Below are 20,911 nucleotides of genomic sequence, written 5' to 3'. Positions count from 1 at the left end.
TAAAAGCTGAGATTGTTTTGTGAAACTCCATTCTGGCGGCGACTAATGATTCTAATCAAGAATTTGAAAGCTAGCTTCCATCAGCAGCAAGAAAGAAAGTGTTCCTCGGGGCATAAACCTCTACTGTACAAACAGCTTAGGATACTTTCCCCAGGGCAATCAGCTTTTTCTTGCATGGTTGCACAGGCCAAAAGGTACATTCTTATTAAAATGGTAAGAAAAAAAAAGAGAGAGATGAGGAACCCCTGACTGTACCACCTGCAGATCTCACTGCTTTGTGATTTGCAGTTAGTGCTCTGTTGTCCAAATTCTGTGAACCAAGTGCGTTTGAATCAGCTTATTTTGCATAATTTATTCTGCTTCTCCTAACCATAGCTAGGGTGCTGAAGACTTACATGGAGATGTTTTCAAAGGATCTACATCTCAGGGTTGTGTGTTCGAGCCCCACACTGGGCAAAAAAACCCCTGCATTGCAGGAGGTTGGACTAGATGACCCTCATGGTAACTTCCAACTCTACGATTCTATGCAGGGTCTTCTCTGTGATGGTTCCCTGTTTGTGGGACAGCCTCTCCAGGGAGGCTCACCTGGCACCATTTTCATATATCTTTAGGCATCAGGCAAAAATGTTTCTCTACAACCAGGCCTTTGCCTGATTAACATTCTATGGCCTTTTAAATGTGTTTGTGGGAGGGGGGTTATTGGTTTGTTTTTTATGATGTATTTTGTGTTCTCTTTGTACTTTTATGTTGTGAACTGCCCTGCGGTCTTCGGATAAAAGGCAGTATACATTTTTTTAAATTATGAATTTATTGATACCCTGCCTTTCCCACCACGGCAGTATAGAATTTTAATAAATAAAATAGTAGCCACCAGCTTCAGGATGGAGATCCAGCCGAAGTATTGGGGATGAGCCTGTCATTGTATTGCTTATAATTTTAAATAAAACCTTAATATAGGAAGCCTCGTGAAATAGCATTCATTGATAACAAGGCCATCTTTATTTTTCTTGACATACAGCAACACAAACTCAAACTAGCCTAAAGACTTACACTAACAGGGATGCCCCTCAACCTGAAATTAAAATTTGCCTTTATCAGTTAAAAGTTTGTCTCCGCAATCAACCAGCGAAATTGTCAGTTGATTAACAATTAGCAGTGCAATCCTATTCATGTCTACTGACCAGTAAGTTTCATTGAGTTCAATGCTACTCAACTACCAGGTAAGCATGTGCAGAGAATCCTGTAGCTCTAATAAGCCAACAACAGAGATCAACCTCTCACAAGGGGAAGAAACACAGTAGAAGATAAGGGATCAGCCTTCAGCTACCACAGCATATTGGAACCAGGGGTTTCCTGACCACCACCACCAAATTACAGGCAGACATTTGCATATGCTGCTTGTTGGGGAAGCATCCCTCATGCCCACTTAGCCAGGGCAGATGTACACTTGATAGTGGGATCATACTCCTGCAAGGGCTGACAATAAAATCTGGGAAGGAATCTCTCCCTATTCTAGTGGTAAAGAATGGAGACGTCTTCCCTAAAGACCCAAGATTTAAAAGCTCCAGTATGCAGCATGCAACATTCTCAGGCTATCCCTCACTTCCCAACCCGCTATTCCTACAAGAATAAATGAAAGTGTTCCAATATATAGCCAAACTGAGATGATGCAACCTGTCAGGTAATGGGGAAAGAGTGTTTCTTACCTAGTAATATTACATTCTCATGGGGATAAGGAGGAAACCAATTCAGCTGAAGATGAACAGAACTAAAATGGGCACTTGCTACATATATTCATACCCGACAATGGGGAAAATATCATAAAGTCTGAACATTTTATGCCTGCATCTAATATTTTTTATTCATCCCCCCCAACTACTATGAGGACTAGAATCTAGAACACTGTAAGAAGCTCTGAAACCTTCACTGGAAATGTTTCTTTGGCTCCTCACATTCTCTTATTTCTAACCCCATTAACTTACGTACAGCTTCTCGACTTCCTAGTGTGGAGTTAATACCTTTTGTCTATCACTGTGGAAAAAGACATCCCTTTACACCAACTGCACGTACCAAGGAAGGAACAGCTTTCTTGGGCGTGATCCACGAAAAGAAGAGACAACAAATCATTAAAATAAAACAAAAAGCAAGGGCAGAAAGCACTTCAGAAGCCCAGACAGCAAGAAATCAAGTTTGTAGGATCAAGAGTCAATTTTAAAATATCACACTTTACTGTTTTCAGGTACACATATCTGTCCTGTCCTATCTAGTCTGATCTTTGTATACAGATAGTTGCAGGATGGGGAGAAATCCCCACAGTATCAGCACCACAGTAACTGGGGAGAGCACTCTTCAACTGTGCAGAAAATGTTCCTACATGGAACAAGGCAATCAGAACCTCCCACCCCACCATAGTCCTAAGAAGACAGAGAGGCTCGTCTTGGGAATTAGCTGGGAGAAGAGCACCTCAGTCAGGACTCTACAAGTTCCCTAGGGATGACTCTACTCAGTAGTGCCTAGAGGCTTCCAGTTGTACACTGTTGGAAACAGGATGCTAAATTAGACAGACCTTGGTCTGATCCAAGCAGGTAATTCTTATATCCCCCATAATGATAGGGCAAAGGAACCAGCAATTTTCACATATTTACCCTAGATTTCTAAACTGTCCTAACCACAATTACTCAAAGAGAAAACAATCCTAGGAAATGATAATGCCTTTGTTTCTGTTTTTGAAATGCAGATTAGCATGTATTAATGACCCCACCCTAGGCTATCCTCAACCGTCCAACAAGCTCCCAGAACCACAAGTCCAACAGCCCCTCCTGAAAGATGCTCAGGCTCAAGCACTTGCGGACCTCACATATAAAGAGATTTACAGGTACCCTTCAGCATCTGGCACAGAAAGAGATCCCCTATGCAGCCTGGAAAAGGGGCAATAGATCCTTGGTAAAAGCAACCTTTCACACACACACAAATCCACCATGATCTACCCTCCCTGCCCCCCTTGAGGGAGACACCCTCTCCGTTCTGCCCCCAAAAGAATCACTGCAGACCCACAGCAGGACCCCTCCTTCCTCCTCCCCCCCCCCAACATCATATGCAAAAGAATATGCCAGAACACACATGGGGGGGGGGGCGAGGGAAGATAACCTTTTTTTTTGCTAGAGTGCAAGAAGGGCCACATTGGAGGGGGGGCACCTTTCAAAGGACTGTCCTGCTTCGTTCCCAGACTCACATAATTGAGGATGGGGGAATCTTTCTTTCCCCTCCCCCCCCAACAAAAGGAAACGTCCCAGTGGTCAACTGGTGCACGGGGGGGGGGGGTTCGGTGGGCGGGGTCTGCTCCCTTCACGCCCAGGGGCGTCTCCACTGGCAGCCTCACCCAGGATGGGGAGCCTCCCCTCCCCCCCCAGAGGCTGCCATACTATGCAGCTGCCTCATGAGGGGGGGGGCGAAGAAGCAAATCCCGCACTTCTCGAACCAGAGACCCCTCATTTTCTCATTTTATATATATGCCCCCCCCCACTGCGCCGCCCCCTCCCCTCCCTTGAGGCTCCAAATGGGGGGGAGGGGGAGTCGAGGAAGCCCCGCCCTCCCCTTCTCCCGCCTCTGGACCCTTTCCCCTCCCCCCGCCGGGTCCATTCGGGACGGGGAAGGCGCCCCGCGCCCCTACGGCCACCCACCTGAGGAGGAGGCGGCAGCAGCCACCACCGCGCCTCCCTCGCCGGCCTCACACAGACAATATGGCGGAGGCACAAGGCTCGGCCGCCAGCCGCAGGGCCCAGAGCGAGGCTGGCCGGAAGCGGAAGTCGCTGCCGCGCCGCGCGCTCGGGCCTCTCTAGAACTCGGGAGGCTTCTCTGTGCGCTGACTGTCGGGGACGCATGCGCAGGACGCTTTCCAGGCGTTGCCTTCTGGGAGGTGTAGTTCTCTGAAAGGCAGGATTGGGGACCGAGCTGGGGGACTCTGACTAGCAACTGTTCAGAGGTGGGAGAGTATTATTATTATTGTTGTTGTTGTTGTTATCATCATTATTATCATTATTATCATCATTATCATTGTTATTGTTATCATCATCATTATTATCATTATTATTATTATTATCATCATCATCATTATTATCATCATCATCATTATTATTATTATTTTACCTATTTAGCTGGAAACTTGCAATGAGTTGTGGTCCATCTCACATTCCAAAGGCAGGAGAATTTGCTCAGGCCATTAAGGAAAAAACTCTGATTCCTTAATGACCTAAGGAATGTTAATCCTCTTTTGTCTGTTCCCTAATTACCCATTAGTCTGAGTGTTCCTGCTAATTAGTCACCCAAAAACTCAAAAGTGTTTTTCCTAGGTGCTCCAAGAGCATTATTATTATTATTATTATTATTATTATTATTATTATTATTTTCCATCCTTCCTCCCAAAGGAGCCCCGGGCAGCAAACAGAAAGTGATGAAAACATATTCAGAATATCTTAAAAATAAGTCTAGTACAGATGTAGACTGAGAGAGAACTGGAACGGCGTTTTGGAAGAGGAAGATCTTCAGTGCAAAGACAACAGAGACAGTTCCCTCCCCTTGATTAGTAGGTGTGACTTCTGCATTGCAAGGGGTTGGACTAGATAACCCTTAGGATCCCTTCCAACTCTACAATTCTATGATTCCTATACTGCATGAGACAGACCTCCTGGTATAAGATGGTATCTGCAGGACTCCCTCACTTGCAGAGCACAGTGATAAATTGGGTATATAAAGTGCAGGGTGTTTGAGGACTGGGACATTCGCAGGGAAGCAAAAATGCTTGTTTACAAAGCTATTGTACTACCAACCTTACTGTATGCTTGTGAAAACACGGACTACATATAAAGGCCATCTCCAACTCCTCGAAAGATTCCATCAGTGGTGTCTCCGAAAATTTTTACACATTGCTTGGGAAGACAGGAGAACGAATGCCAGTGTTGCATTTGCTTCACGTTGCAGCTTTTCGGGTTTCACTGTATACTTCCGGGTTTCACTGCGCACGCACACTCAGGAGTGTTCTGCAAGCTTTGCATATGCACAGAAGTGCCGTTCTAGTTGCGAACTTTTCGGGGTGCAAATAGCACCCCAGAACGGATCATGTCTGCAACTAGAGGTACCAACTGTACTGGAAGAAGCAAAGATCACCGGTGTTGAAGCAATGATCCTTCAACACCAACTTCTTTGGACTGGTCATGTTGTGCGGATGCCTGGTGATTGTCTTCCAAAGCAACTGCTCTATTCCAAACTTAAAAATGGAAAGCGTAATGCTGGTGGTCAACATAATAATAATAATAATAATAAACCTTTTTTTATATCCCACCCTCCCCGGTCAAAGTTGGGCTCAGGGCGGCTAACATCAGATACATAACATTGGTATAAAATCAAACAATAATTAAATTACCTCCTAAAAACATGTCAAAATCAAATTAAAGTCTAATTAGATGGCTTTCCACAGGGTTAGGGTTGGGGACAGTAAGTGCTAAACAGTAAGAGGTTTAAAGACTGTCTCAAGGCAAATTTAAAAATGTAGTACGTATAAACACCAACAATTGGGAAACTCAGGACGCAAGGGAGAAACGTGCTAAGAGGAAGGCACACTTGGCAAATCCACACCATGATCAACTCCCGCCCAGAAACCTATGTCTCCACTGTGGAAGGTCGTGTGGATCCAGATTTGGCCTCCACGGCTACTTACGGACTCTTTGTTAAACCTTGTTTATGGAAGACAATCTTGCTCAAGCTACGAGCGATCGCCGAAGAAGATAAGGGGTGAGATGATCTTTCAGGAATCCTGGTCCCAAGCTGTATATGGCTTTATGCATATAAGTCATGAATGTAATCACATCTGATTTAACTTTCTCCCCATTTACTTTCAACTTGTCATTATTTGGGCACCTCCTCCCCCACAAAAAATGTCTGAACAACCTGACAAAAAGCTTACCCAAGCTTTTATGGTATGTTCCTAGAATCATAGAACAATTTAGTTGGAAGGGACACATGTGTAAAGGTTGTTGGCATACAACGAGAGACCATGGAGTGTGTCTCCAGGAGCGAAGGCAAACGTGCTGGAGAATCGCAGCGCCTGCTGTGGCTGCAGAGACCGGGAACTCGTAACTGCTGTCTCCCGCGTTGTTTTTGCTGTGTTAGCAGTACCTAAGTGACCTCCCTGGACGCAAGCCTGGGCAGTGTGTCTTCAAATCTTGGGCTGCCCAGACAACAAGACCTCCCCTCCCTGCCTTGGCCTCACTGCTGTGGTCCAAAGGAAAGCAGAGCAATATGTTTGGCTGCAACTCAGGTGCTGGTCCCATCACCTCCTGGCAAATAGAAGGGGAAGAAATGGAGGCAGTGAGAGATTTTACTTTCTTGGGCTCCATGATCACTGCAGATGGTGACAGCAGTCATGAAATTAAAAGACGCCTGCTCCTTGGAAGAAAAGCAATGGCAAACCTAGACAGCATCTTAAAAAGCAGAGACATCACCTTGCCAACAAAGGTCCTTAAAGTTAAAGCTATGGTTTTCCCAGTAGTGATGAATGGAAGTGAGAGCTGGACCATAAAGAAAGCTGATCGCCGAAGAATTGATGCTTTTGAATTATGGTGCTGGAGGAGACTCTTGAGAGTCCCGTGGACTGCAAGAAGATCAAACCTCTCCATTCTTAAGGAAATCAGCCCTCTGAGTGCTCCCTGGAAGGACAGATCCTGAAGCTGAGGCTCCAATACTTTGGCCACCTCATGAGAAGAGAAGACTCCCTGGAAAAGACCCTGATGTTGGGAAAGATGGAGGGCACAAGGAGAAGGGGACGACAGAGGACGAGATGGTTGGATAGTGTTCTCGAAGCTACCAGCATGAGTTTGACCAAACTGCGGGAGACAGTGGAAGACAGGAGTGCCAGCTCTGATCCAGGGGGTCACAAAGAGTCGGACACAACTAAACGACTAAACAACAACAACAACTCAGGTGCAGGAGTTGCAGGAAGGAGGCCTACGAGATACCATCCAACCATCTTAGAGACTCCATTCTGGATTTTTCTGGATTTGTGGAGCATATGCTCCTTAGCCTTTTCTTCAACCGAGGATGTCCTTCCTGCAAGGCAGCGGGTACAGACTTTTCTTTGGAATTTTCTCCTGAAGTCTTTCTCACGAATGAGTAGAGCCACAAGGAAGGTAGAGGAGGTTTAGGATCAGAGTTTTCCTGTTCCTGATGATGAGATTACAGCAGAGGTTATATTTTCTGAGAATCCTCTGGAAAAACAATCTCTCAAAGGACCTGTTGATGGCATTTTACCATTGTACTGTGGAGAGTGTATTAACTTATGGTCTCTGTGTGTGGTTTGGGAGCTGCACGGTCAGGGAAAAAACATTGCTGTCCAGGGTTGTAAAGACTGCGGAGAGAATAATTGGGTGCACTCTTCCCACCTTGGATCAAATCTACGCTTCCAGGTGCCATAAGAAAGCTGCAGAGATAGCACAGGACAGTGCACACCCTGGAAATGATCTCTTTCAGCTTCTGCCTTCTGGAGGAAGGTAGAGGGTTATAAAGACTAGGACTAGCCGCCTGAGAAACAGTTTCTATCCAAATGCGATTTTGGTTTTAAACGCAGTGTAAGGTAGTCTCTGGGGACGTGGGTGGCGCTGTGGGTAAAAGCCTCAGCGCCTAGGGCTTGCTGATCGAAAGGTCGGCGGTTCGAATCCCCGCGGCGGGGTGCGCTCCCGTTGCTCTGTCCCAGCACCTGCCAACCTAGCAGTTCGAAAGCACCTCCGGGTGCAAGTAGATAAATAGGGACCGCTTACTGACGGGAAGGTAAACGGCGTTTCCGTGTGCTGCGCTGGCTCACCAGATGCGGCTTTGTCACGCTGGCCACGTGACCCGGAAGTGTCTCCGGACAGCGCTGGCGCCCGGCCTCTGAAATGAGATGGGCGCACAACCCTAGAGTCTGTCAAGACTGGCCCGTACAGGCAGGGGTACCTTTACCTTTACCTTTAAGGTAGTCTCTATGTGAGTATATTGTATTCAATTATGGGGTATCAGAGTTTTTAGGGGCTAACCAGGCTGGGATAGTTGGGATAGCAGGCTTGTTGGTTTTTTAATGTCTGGTGTAGATTTTTCAATTTCGTTGCTCTGTATGGGACAATGACAATAAAGATTATCGTATCGTTCCTAGATGGGCCACCTTCCCAGGCTGACTCCTACACATGTAAAAGGCGGTTCATAAATCTATAAACGATGAACAGAATTGTTTTGCCCAATAAGCAGGGAACTTTCTCGGCCATCGTAACTGATGGGATCCAATCGCCACATGAGCATTCACCACTAGGGGGCCTGATAGCCCTGCATGCTGTTTGCCAACCCAAATAGTCAACCAACATTCCCATACTGAGCCCAAAATAGATCTACTCCTCAAACGTGTTACATTTCAAATTTTCCTGTTGAATAACAGTGATTGTTGTTGTTGTTTTTTACTGATGAGGCTTCTGCTAATCCTTTCGTTTATGCACTGTTTTTAAACCAAACTGGGTGCAAGATTTGTATCGCTGGGAAAAGTGACTTGGATTCTTGCAACAGAACAAGCAAGCCTGGTTTTTTTTAATAAAAAAAAAACTGTTGTTAAAGTGTGCAGAAACAGAGAGAGCAGATTGTTCATCCTGATATGGTGGCAGGGAGATTTTTAAGGAGTGTTTAAGGACCAACCAATAGGGACGCGGGTGGCGCTGTGGGTTAAAGCCTCAGCACCTAGGGCTTGCCGATCGAAAGGTCGGTGGTTCGAATCCCCGCGGCGGGGTGCGCTCCCGTTGTTCGGTCCCAGCGCCTGCCAACCTAGCAGTTCGAAAGCACCCCCGGGTGCAAGTAGATAAATAGGGACCGCTTACCAGCGGGAAGGTAAACGGTGTTTCCGTGTGCCGCTCTGGCTCGCCAGAGCAGCGTTGTCACGCTGGCCACGTGACCCGGAAGTGTCTCCGGACAGCACTGGCCCCCGGCCTCTTTGAGTGAGATGGGCGCACAACCCTAGAGTCTGTCAAGACTGGCCGGTACGGGCAGGGGTACCTTTACCTTTACCTTTAAGGACCAACCAAGGAAGGTGGCAGACTCTGAAGGTTTTCTAAACAGAGGTTGAATGGCCATCTGTCAGGGATTCTTCACTTGTGATTCCTGCCTTCCAGGCGGTTAGACTAGATGATCCTTGGAGGCCCCTTTCCTGTCCTATGATTCTATGATTCATTCATTCTGATATAGTTGTGGGAAGGCTGGACGATGCTGTGTCAAAAGCCAGCGTTAACCCACACTTTCCAGTGTGTTTTCTTTCCTCCTTGCAAGAAGCCCAGTCTTTCATAGAATCATAGAACGGTAGAGTTACAGGGGGACCTGCGGGTCATCTATTCCAACCCCATGCAATGCAACTAAATCAGGGTGGTTGCACCAGTCGTCCGGATCAACTATAGCTGCGCGAGCTGAATTTGTCAGCATTTGATTGGTTCCCACCTGAAAATAGTGACTGTGTTGAAGTGCACAGCTGACTTGACAAAGTGCAAGGAATTGTGTATTGCCCTGTGCTTTGAAAGTGCTTTCAGGTTAAAGAGTTTTGTCTCTACAGTGGTACCTCGGGTTAAGTACTTAATTCGTTCCGGAGGTCCGTTCTTAACCTGAAACTGTTCTTAACCTGAAGCACCACTTTAGCTAATGGGGCCTCCTGCTGCTGCCGCGCCACCGGAGCACAATTTCTGTTCTCATCCTGAAGCAAAGTTCTTAACCCGCGGCAATATTTCTTGGTTAGCGGAGTCTGTAACCTGAAGCCTATGTAACCTGAGGTACCACTGTATATTAAAAGAATGGGAGTTTGGACTGCATACGAACGGAAGGTTCAGCTTCCACCCATTCCTGAAAAGGATAAATGTACCAATGTAGCCTGGATGGGTAAATCCTAGCCATCTCAGTCTGCTACAGCAACAACAATAACATTTCTTTTCTTTCTTTTTTTAGTTTTTTAATACATCATTTTCAACAGTCATTCAACATACCGTTAGTTCATATCTTATACAATTTTTTGGACTTCTGAAAATTTTTTCACTTAATTTACATTTCTTAATTTTACTATTGCTTTTAATTATCTTATCTATTAACTCTCTCATCATAGCCTTCCTTGCAATATTTCATATATTCCTCCTTACAAAACTTCTTGCAGCCATACTAGCGTAATCTGTTGATTACAGTTGCTTTTCAAATAGTTCACATATTTATTCCAGTCTTCTGAGAATCTCTGGTCCCGCAGGTTTCAAATCCTTCCTGTCATCTTATCTAATTCCGCATAGTCCATTAATTTCGTCTGCCATTATTCTTTCGTCGGTAATTCTTCTTGCTTCCATTTCTGTGCCAAACAACAATAACCTTTCTGAAGGCTAGCATCCATCCAAGTCGTTGTGTGAATTATGTGGTTGTGTGAATCGCTGCAAAAGATGCAGGGGACAGGTGTGCGTAAAGTTTGCATGGGCTAATTTATATGCACAGATGCAAATTTAGAAGCCATTTGACTGCAATGGAAACAGAAAAACATCTCACCATAGCAGGCCTGTGTGCTTGCTTTTTTTGCTGTCTAGATGTTAACAGCTGGAGAGCAACTTTGAGGCCCTCCCTGCCACCTAGTGTGATCAGACCACTTCCAAGCATTCCCAGGTCAAGTTCCACTCACGTTGCAGGGTGCTGGCCAGGTTTCGAGGGCTCCTGACAAAAGATGCCACTTTTTCCTCCTGGCAGTTGCTGCTGCCCATTTCCTTGTCCTGTCCATCAAGGTCAAGTCAGCACCCAGAGGGAGAGAGCAGAGGGTGCCTCACTAAGGTAAAGAGAAAAGACCACTGACAGTTAAATCCAGTCGCGAACGACTCTGGGGTTGCAGTGCTCATCTCGCTTTACTGGCCGAGGGACCCGACATTTGTCCGCAGACAGTTTTTCCGGGTCATGTGGCCAGCATGACTAAGCCGCTTTTGGCGAACCAGAGCAGTGCACGGAAACGCCATTTACCTTCCCGCTGGAGCGGTACCTATTTATCTACTTGCACTTTGACGTGCTTTCGAACTGCTAGGTTGGCAGAAGCAGGGACCGAGCAACGGGAGCTCACCCCGTCGCGGGGATTTGAACCTCCAACCTTCCAATCGGCAAGCCCTAGGCTCAGTGGTTTACACCACAGCACCACCCGCGTCCCTTGCTCACTCACTAAGTGAGGGCAAATGATGGCAAGTGAGCAGTCAGTGAGGGCAAGGTAGAGGAGAGCAGGCTCAGGCGAGGCCCTGGTGTTTGGCAGTGGGTCTCCTGTTGGGGATTTGGGCTTTGGAAGATGCCCAACTTTGTTTGTTTGATAACATTTATACACTGCTTGATTGTAAAAAAAATAAATCCTCAAAGCGATTTATGGAAAAAGGTAAAACATAAAAGTTATCAGTAGGAAAAGTTAGCAATAACTTAAAACTTTTGAAAAGTGAAGATAACAATAGACTAAAAACAGATTAAAACTCATTGACTTTCTAAGCATCTGAGTAGGAATGGTTTTAGCAGGTGCTGAAAGGAGTACATTTGTACCTCGGCTCCCGAACACCTTGGGAGTCGAACGGCTCCCGAATGATCGAAAACTGGAAGTGAGTGTTTTTTTGGAAGCTGAACATCCAGTGGAGCTTCCGCTATTGTTTCCGGCACACCTGCCCAATCGGAAACCAATCAGAAGCCGCGCCTTGGTTTCCAAACGTTTCAGAAGTCGAATGGACTTCCGGAACGGATTCTGTTTGACTTCCGAGATACAACTGTACAGAGAAGGCCTCTGCTTGATATCAATAGGCAGGGAGTTCCTAAGTAGGGATGATGGTGATTTAATTTTTACCCCACCCATCTGACTGGGTTGCCTGAGCCACAATGGACAACTTCAAACATATATAGAAACATGGTTGTTGTTTAGTTGTTTAGTCGTGTCCGACTCTTCGTGACCCCATGGACCAGAGCACGCCAGGCACTCCTGTCTTCTACTGCCTCCTGCAGTTTGGTCAAACTCATCCTGGTAGCTTCCAGAACACTGTCCAACCATCTCGTCCTCTGCCGTCCCCTTCTCCTTGTGCCCTCCATCTTTCCCAACATCAGGGTCTTTTCCAGGGAATCTTCTCTTCTCATGAGGTGGCCAAAGTCTTGGAGCCTCAGCTTCACAATCCTTCCAGTGAGCACTCAGGGCTGATTTCCTTCAGAATGGAGAGGTTTGATCTTCTTGCAGTCCATGGGACTCTCAAGAGTCTCCTCTAGCACCATAATTCAAAAGCATCAATTCTTCGGCGATCAGCCTTCTTTATGGTCCAGCTCTCACTTCCATACATCACTACTGGGAAAACCAGAGCTTTAACTATACGGACCTTTGTTGGCAAGGTGACGTCTCTGCTTTTTAAGATGCTGTCTAGGTTTCTCCCAAGGAGCAGGCGTTTTTTAATTTCGTGGCTGCTGTCACCATCTGCAGTGATCATGGAGCCCAAGAAAGTAAAATCTCTCACTGCCTCCATTTCTTCCCCTTCTATTTGCCAGGAGGTGATGGGACCAGTGGCCATGATCTTCGTTTTTTTGATGTTGAGCTTAACACCATATTTTGCGCTCTCCTCTTTCACCTGGGGTCTCAGCTACACAGCTGCTAATAAAATGATTTAAATGTGTTTCAAAGTGCAATATACAAATGTGACACTAGATGGCGACAGTGAGCTATGCCAAATTCAATGTATTTTTCAAAACATTTTTTAAAAAAGCATTTTCGCAGCATTGTTTTTTTATAAGTGTGTAGATTCCACCCAGTAGGTCACTTTGGTGCTGCTATTGCATCTATTTGACATCACCCTGAAGGCACACTCTGTTGTCTCTCAAGACAGATAGGTGCCAACAACCCATTGATTTATAGCTTTCTCCAGATGTTCAGGCTGGGTAGGTTGACTGTGGCTTGGGCAGGGCTAGAGAGAGAGAGATTATGATGGCAGACCCATTTGTTCTAACGGCAGAGAACTGCAAGGAACAGTTTGCACCAAGCTGTGGGAAGCCCTAGAGGAAGCACTACAAACTTGAGTTTATATACAAGCAGAATCAATAGACAGATAGCAAAACCGCTTGTCCTGCATCAGGTTCTGAGACCAACAACTTATACCTTCACGGTTCCCCAGCATGCCTCCAGTACAGCTGAAATTCATACCACTCTGCTCCCTCTGTGTCCAAAATTTAACTGCCAAAATTCTCTCCAGATGTGCCTCTGTCCTTCCCCACAAACTCCGAAGGGTGCTGCATTCCAAAGGCTGGAGAGAGACTCCAGATCATTAAGGAAGGCAGTTATTAACTCCTGTTGGAGAAACGTCAAGCACTGAATCTCCCACCCATCCCACCCTCTGACTTTTAGCAATCCATCAGGTTCACAGTGGATGGTCACCGAACACACGTATCGCCGGGTGGGTGTGAAACGAAAAATGCTAGAAGTTCTTAATAAATAATGTCCCAAAATTATCTTAACTTCTTATTTATAACTCAAAACAATGTTCAGATTCTCTTTTACTAAAAACCATGAAGCCTTCCTGCTTGGTATCATGTCCATGGAAATTAAGAAAACTTGGAGACCTCTATTCATGTACGCAACCACAGCGGCGAGGATTTTAATAGCCAAGAACTGGAAAAGTAACAATATTCCCACAAAAACAGACTGGTTAGCGAAAATAATTGACTATTTACACCTTGCAAAATTGACAGGGAGAATAAGAGGAAACACAATACAAAAAGTCAATAATGGATAATATTTAAAGAATACCTAAAAAATTACACGGACAATGTAAATCTCCTGACAGATTTAGAATGAATCTTGAAAACAGAAAATGTATAGCAAAACTTGTTTAGATAAAAAATAGGAAAGCAGAATAATAAAAGTGAAATGCGTACCGATTAACAAACTATAAAGCAGCACAATGAGAATAGCTGGAAGTCTAATATTCATGGTGTGTCTATGTTGGGTATGTATGTAGGTATTGTATGTATTGTTCTGCTTAAGCTTTGTGTAGATTGGTGTATAATAAAGAGTATGTTTAGAGTTAGAAAAATACAATAAAATGCTAGAAGTTCTTGTTGATTACTGAAAGTAATTACTGCATTACTGAAAGTTCAGCATTGTAAGGGAAGGGTGGGCAGAAAGTGGTACTGGTAGATCTCTATGCAATTTGCAGGATATTGGCAAGAGTTTTGCACACCCAATTGCCAAACGAAAGCCAGCAGCCAGAAATCTCTTCCCACTCCTGTCCAATTGAGGTGCTTATAAATACAGTGGTGCCCCGCAAGACGAATGCCTCGCAAGACGGAAAACCCGCTAGACGAAAGGGTTTTCCATTTTGGAGGTGCTTCGCAAAACGAATTTCCTATGGGCTTGCTTCGCAAGACGAAAATGTCTTGCGAGTTCCTGCGATTTTTTTTTCGCTCCCCACCCCCTTTTTCTAAGGCACTAAGCTGCTAATAGCCTTTTAGCAGCTAATCCGCTAATCCCTTAAACCTTTAATAGCCGCTAATAGCCGCTTAACCGCTAATAGCGCTAATCAGCTAATGGGGTTGCTTCGCAAGACGAAAAAACCGCTAGACGAAGAGACTCGCGGAACGGATTCTTTTCGTCTTGCGAGGCACCGCTGTACCTTTTTGGGGGGATACAGGAAAGTGTTTCAGCTTCTCCCAGGCTCAGGAGCATGAAGCGTACTGGAAGAATTCTCAGTACTGGCTAATTTTTATTATTTTTTACGAGGTCGTTCCCAATGGGCCTTTCTCCATCGGACCCCACCTGCCCTTCTGGCCGAGACCCACGTCAAAGGCTTCAAGCTGAGGTGTCAGAACAATCACTTGATAACAAGGCCTATTTTTAGAGTGAGGATACAGCCAGGACTCTGACAATGGGGGGAAGGGGGCTGGGTTTCCCCCCCAGTGACCACTCGGCTGCAGAAAGGCCCGAAAGATTTCCTCGATGGCTTGGAGGTGTACAATGCAAGGAAAATGGAGCCGAGAGAGAGAGAGAGAGACAGACAGACACTGCAAGCCAGAGATTATCTGCTCCTTTACCCAATGCCAATGACCCTGGGAGAGGGCAGGAAAGCTGCCGTCAGGGGGTGGGCAAAGCTCCTGCTGAAACGGGAAAACAAGGTGAAACGTGGTCGGGGGACTCAGGTTTTCCACTGGGCTTCTCCAAGACCGGGAGGAATGCTGGACGGACTCCTCTTTGACCCGACCACAGCCTTAAACGATTCTCTGTTGTTCCATTATCCCAAAGACACCTTTGTCCACCCAGGACTAAGCCAGGAAGTGCACAGGTCAAGGGATAATACAACATGGCCAGCATGGTTGCATTCAACCATCAAGCTTTCCATCCAGCCCATCCTATTGTATTCACTAGGGAAATTTGCAATAAAAACCCTTCCAGGACAATTTCTGTGCTACTCCCAATCCCTAGTGGTGTCTTTCCGTGGGAAACCCATCTACCTGCCCAACCAGTTTTGTTGTGTGGGCTGCTGTTTCTGTGGTACAGCCAGTGGCTCTTTTCAATTAAAGGCCTGGGGGCTTGGCTCGCAGTCGCACTGCATCATGGGGACGAGAGCCAGCATGGTGTAGTGGCTAAGAGCGGTAGACTCGTAATCTGGGGAACCAGGTTCGCTCCTCTGCTCCTCCACATGCAGCTGCTGGGTGACCTTGGGCCAGTCACACTTCTCTTAAGTCTCTCAGCCCCACACACCTCACAGAGTGTTTGTTGTGGGGGAGGAAGGGAAAGGAGAATGTTAGCCGCTGTGATACTCCTTCGGGTAGTGATAAAGCGGGATATCAAATCCAAACTCTTCTTCTTCTTCTTCTGACCTCATTGCAGTGGCCCAGCATTGAAGAGACACCTATAGGAGGGTGACTGACCAGAGTGAGGCCTTGTCAGGATATAGCACTTGTGCTGCACCGGTTTCTGATTTGCTCCTGCGCCGAGTTCAAGGTGTTACACTCAGTATATAAAGCTCTTAGCAACTTGGGACCAGTTTACCTACGAGGTCGTCTTACCCCAACACACTTTTTCCTTTGACAGAACAGGCACCGCTACAAGTGCCACATCATACCTGTTCCACATTTAGAAGAACTTTTGCGAACCCTCCAAGTGTCCCTATTTTGCAGGGACAGTCCTTGATTAACAGAAGCTGCCCCAGTTACTGATTTGATCCCGGAATGTCCCGCTTTTCCTTAGGACATCCCTACTTTCATGGGAGGGTAAGGAGCTATGTGACCCCCGAGCCAAGGAGATAACTAACTATACAACCTTTAGAAGACATCGGAAGACAGGGAAGGTTTTTTAATGTTTTATTATGTAAAGAAGGCTGATCACCGAAGAATTGATGCTTTTGAATTCTGGTGCTGGAGGAGACTCTTGAGAGTCCCATGGACTGCAAGAAAATCAGACCTCTCCATTCTGAAGGAAGTAACGGAACGGGTTACTTCCGGGTTTCGCCACTCGCACATGCACTTAAAATGACATCACACGCATGCGCAGAAGTGGCGAATTGCGACCCTCGCATGCGCAGACGCAGGTTGCGTTCTGCTCAGGATGCGAACGGGGCTCCGGAATGGATCCTGTTCGCATCCAGAGGTACCACTGTACCCCTAAACATTTTTTTAGAAAAAGAACTAATAATAATAATAATAATAATAATAATAATAATAATAATAATAATATCATCTATACCCCACCCATCTGGACATACTTGTCCATCCTGAAAATGCTCAGAAGTGACCTGTGCAAAACAGCAGCAAAAAAATAAAATAAAATGTGAACGCAGGTTCATATTTAATTCCTAAGGGCTTCCCTTTCCGTGGCTGTTTCGCAGCACAGCACTGACCTGATCCACAAGGGCTGGCCGAGCCAGGAAGAGGGGGAAAGAGCACATGGAGGTCGAGCCCTCGGGCTCTTGGGTGGGTGCAGAGATGCCACTTCCCCTTGTTTTCTTGCTTCGGCGGAGAGGTAGCGGCTGTTTTTACGGAGCGTTGTCCAGGTGACCTTCAAGCAAAGGCTGAATAGGCCCCGGAGACTTCCCCTGGACAGCTCAGCGAGGAACTGGGCCAAGGAGTGCTCTAATTGCCTCCCCGTTTTTTCCCCCCCTTCTCCTCTCCCCTTCCTAATTTACTGAGTGCTAAATACAAATATTACAACTTCCCCTCCTTGGGGCTGGTTTACGCAGGCAGCCCCCGGCAGGGCATTGTCCTATTGTTTTCAGAGGGAAGCCAGGGCTGGAAATTAACCTGCTGTTCACCCCAGTCCTGGGTTTCACACCCTGTCCCTGCTGGGGATTGAGAAGCAGGGAGGGGTTGCAAAGGAGGAGAAAGAGAGAAACAGCTACTTGGGAGACAAACTGATGGAATGGAGCAATGCACGGAACTGCCCTTTAAAGAAACAACAACAACCAATTTATTCGTGTTCATCTGTTCTCTGTCTATCTGGTTTCACCGTCAAACAAGCCGGACTCTCTGCAAAAGAATTAATGGACGCAAGGTATGTTTAGCCTGGAGGAGAGGAGACTGAAAAGGTATACGAGAGCAATCTACAAATATCCAAAGGGGTGCCACATGCGGCATGGGACCCACGTACCTATGGGACCGCCTCCTGGTATGCCCCATAGAGGACCTTAAGGTCCACAAATGACAACATTGTGGAGGTCCCAGGTCGCAAGGTGGTTCGATTGGTCTCAGCTAGGGCCAGGGCCTTTTCAGTACTGGCCCCAACTTGGTGGAACACTCTGTCCCAAGAGACTAGGGCCCTGCTGGACTTGACATCTTTCTGCAGGGCCTGCAAGACAGAGCTGTTCCGCCTGGCCTTTGGTTTGGACTCAGTCTGACCCTTATGTTTCCTTCCCCTTATGGTTTTGATCTATGGGCTACTTTTAAAATGAGGCTGCATTTTAAATTGCATTTTAACCTGTATTTTAAATTGTTTTCTTTTTTCCTATTATGTTTTTACTGTAACTTTACTAGTGTTAGCCGCCCTGAGCCCAGCTCTGGCCAGGGAGGGCGGGGTATAAATAAATTATTATTATTATTATTATTATTATTATTATTATTATTATTATTATTATTAAAGATGGAGCAAGCTTCAAATGGCAGGAAAGGAGATTCCAACTAATGGATTCAAATGGCAAGAAAGGAGGTTCCAGCTAAACATCAGGAAGAACTTTCTCACAGTAAGAGCTGTTTGACAGTGGAACATTCATGACAGATGATAACAGATACAGTGGTACCTTGGTTCTCAAACATAATCCGTTCCGGAAGTCCGTTCCAAAACCAAAGCATGCTTTCCCATATAAAGTAATGCAAAACGGATTAATCCATTCCAGACTTTTAAAAACAACCCCTAAAACAGCAATTTAACATGAATTTTACTATCTAACGAGACCATTCATCCATAAAATGAAAGCAATAATCAATGTACTGTACTATAAAATAAATAAGACAGAATTGTAGAATTAAAATTATTTTTCCCCCTTACCTGCACTGATGATAGTCATTGTTTGGATGGGGGGCTTTTATCTATTTCCGCAGTCACACAATCAATCAATCAATCAATCAGTAGCTGAACTGGGTTCCACACAAAAACAAATTAACCAAAAAAGCCTCGAAGACAAAAATGCAAAATAAATAGCGAAAACAAAAGTGCCAAACTTAATGCGTTCGACTTCCAAAATATTTGAAAACCAAGGGGCAACTTCTGATTGGTGCAGGTGCCCCGGAAACAATATCCGACAGCTGCATTGGACATTCGGCTTCTGAAAAACGTTCGAAAACCAGAACACCTCCGGGTTTTCGGCGTTTGGGAATCAAGGCATTTGAGTACCAAGGTACCACTTTATAAGCCACAAGATCCCGGAGAACCTACAGATTCAGATGCAGTATGCCTCTGTGTTTCAGATGCCCTCCAAACATCTGTGGACAGTACCTGACCTTTGTCAGATGATAGGAACATAGGAAGGGTTTTTCCCCACCCCGTATGGAGATGGCAGGACATGAACCTGCGACCTTGTGCATTGAAACCAAATGCTCTATCGCTGAGTTACGGCCAAGGGGACTTTGAAATAAAGAGAACGAACCTCTCTCCCAAGAGCGTGCAGAGTAGGTAAAATATTTTCCGCAATTTAAAGAATTCACGTTCCCTACCTGCCGTAAATCCTTGAAGCAGAAGAATTTATAGTTAGCCTTGCGGAGGAGTCTGTTAAGAATTAAAAATGGTCTCCATGAGAAAGAAAGCAAAGCAAAGCAGAGGCTCAGTCCAGACATCACATCAAATCAAATCATTGTTTGTATTAACCATAGTTTAGAACTCAAACCAGGATTTGTGCTTCCAGACATGCACGGGCAAAGAAAGGTTTAAACCAGCCTTCTCCACCCTGCTGTCTTTCAGATGTTTTGTGCTATATCAGCCCCAGCCGACATTGTCGCAAGGGGTGGGTCTGAACCCGTGTCCGGCACTCGCAGGTATTCCTACACACACTACCAAGAGGTCTAGGACCTTTTGCTGGAGTTTGAAACGTGTGTTTCTTATGAATATGTGTTCATTCTTCGGTACAGTCAGACATGCATCCTAAAATTAACTCTGTAGCACTTGGGCCTGGATGCAGGTATGAATGATCAGCCTAGGGACATGATGGTATTTCTGCTTCCACACTATCAACCCATCCTTACAACCCCCTATCTGTGCCCAAGTACAGGTGAAACTCGGAAAATTAGAATATCGTGGAAAAGTTTCAGTAATTCAACTTAAATGGTGAAACTAATATATGAGATAGACTTGTGACATGCAAAGCGAGATATGTCAAGCCTTTATTTGTTATAATTGTGATCATCATGGCGTACAGCTGATGAAACCCCCAATTTAACAATCTCAGAAAATTAGAATATTAAATGAAATCAGCAAAACAAGGAGTGCAAATAGAGCAATATTGGACCTCTGAGAAGTAGAAGCATGCATATGTACTCAGTACTTGGTTTGGGCCCCTTTTGCATCAATTACTGCCTCAATGCAGCGTGGCATGGATGCTATCACCCTGTGGCACTGCTGAGGTGTTATGGAAGACCAGGAAGCTTCAATAGCAGCTTTCAGCTCTTCTGCATTGCTCGGTCTCATGTCTCTCATCTTTCTCTTGGCAATGCCCCATATGGGGTTCAGGTCAGGCGACTTTGCTGGCCAATCAAGCACAGTAATCCCATGGGCATCGAACCAGGTTTTGGTACTTTTGGCAGTGTGGGCAGGTGCCAAAGTCCTGCTGGAAAATGAAGTCAGCATCCCCATAAAGCTCGTCTGCGGAAGGAAGCATGAAGCGCTCCAAAATCTCCTGGTAGACGGCTGCGTTGACTCTGCACTTAATGAAGCACAGTGGACCAACACCAGCTGATGACATGGCTCCCCAAATCAACACAGACTGTGGAAACGTCACACTGGACTTCAAGCATCTGGCATTGTGTGCCTCCCCATTCTTCCTCCAGACTCTGGGTCCTTGGTTTCCAATTGAGACCCAAAAGCTGCTGTCAGGGCTGGCTCCGGGTCCCAGCTCACCAAGGACCAACGCTAGCCGGTAGTAAAGTATCAAAGTCTTTATTGAAGAATAGATTCCATTTCAAAGCCTCAGCGTCCCAGCCCTACATCTGGACTCTAGACCGGCGAAGCTCCGTCTGAGTCTCCGCCCCCTGTGCACCAGTTTAAGACTCTAATCTTACTCCACCTCTTCCTTCTCTCTCTCTTCCTCTGGGTCCTACTACCCCCCGGGGTCTCCTCCCTCCTGGACTCTTCTGACGCAGACGTTGACCCCTCTGACTCCTCCCCCTCTCTTCGGCGGGCTTTAGGACCTGGCTCCCTACCCGGGCT

The 20,911-nt window shown here is 46.0% G+C and overlaps 3 protein-coding genes across 4 annotated transcripts in view; 2 read left to right on the top strand and 1 right to left on the bottom strand.

Moving 5' to 3' along the window:
- The window catches only part of CSNK2A1 (casein kinase 2 alpha 1), a 47,831-nt gene extending 44,012 nt beyond the window's left edge, over positions 1-3,819 (bottom strand). The window contains exon 1 of one of the 2 annotated variants that reach the window (XM_083447559.1): positions 3,681-3,819. The gene's annotated coding sequence lies outside the window, so the exon portion shown is untranslated. The remainder of the gene's footprint in view (positions 1-3,680) is intronic. The other variant, XM_083447560.1, reaches the window with a different exon arrangement.
- The window catches only part of LOC310680724 (uncharacterized protein), a 360,376-nt gene extending 351,488 nt beyond the window's left edge, over positions 1-8,888 (top strand). Inside the window, exon 2 of the mRNA XM_083447743.1 lies at positions 8,822-8,888. The gene's annotated coding sequence lies outside the window, so the exon portion shown is untranslated. The remainder of the gene's footprint in view (positions 1-8,821) is intronic.
- FAM110A (family with sequence similarity 110 member A) overlaps positions 1-20,911 on the top strand; it is a 273,110-nt gene that overhangs the window by 35,418 nt on the left and 216,781 nt on the right. The window lies entirely within an intron of this gene.

Source organism: Podarcis tiliguerta, assembly GCF_965153285.1.
Source record: "Podarcis tiliguerta genome assembly, chromosome: 6".
Taxonomy (NCBI): Eukaryota; Metazoa; Chordata; class Lepidosauria; order Squamata; family Lacertidae; genus Podarcis; species Podarcis tiliguerta.
The sequence above is the reverse complement of the archived record's forward strand: the minus strand, read 5'-3'. Positions and strand labels throughout refer to the sequence as shown.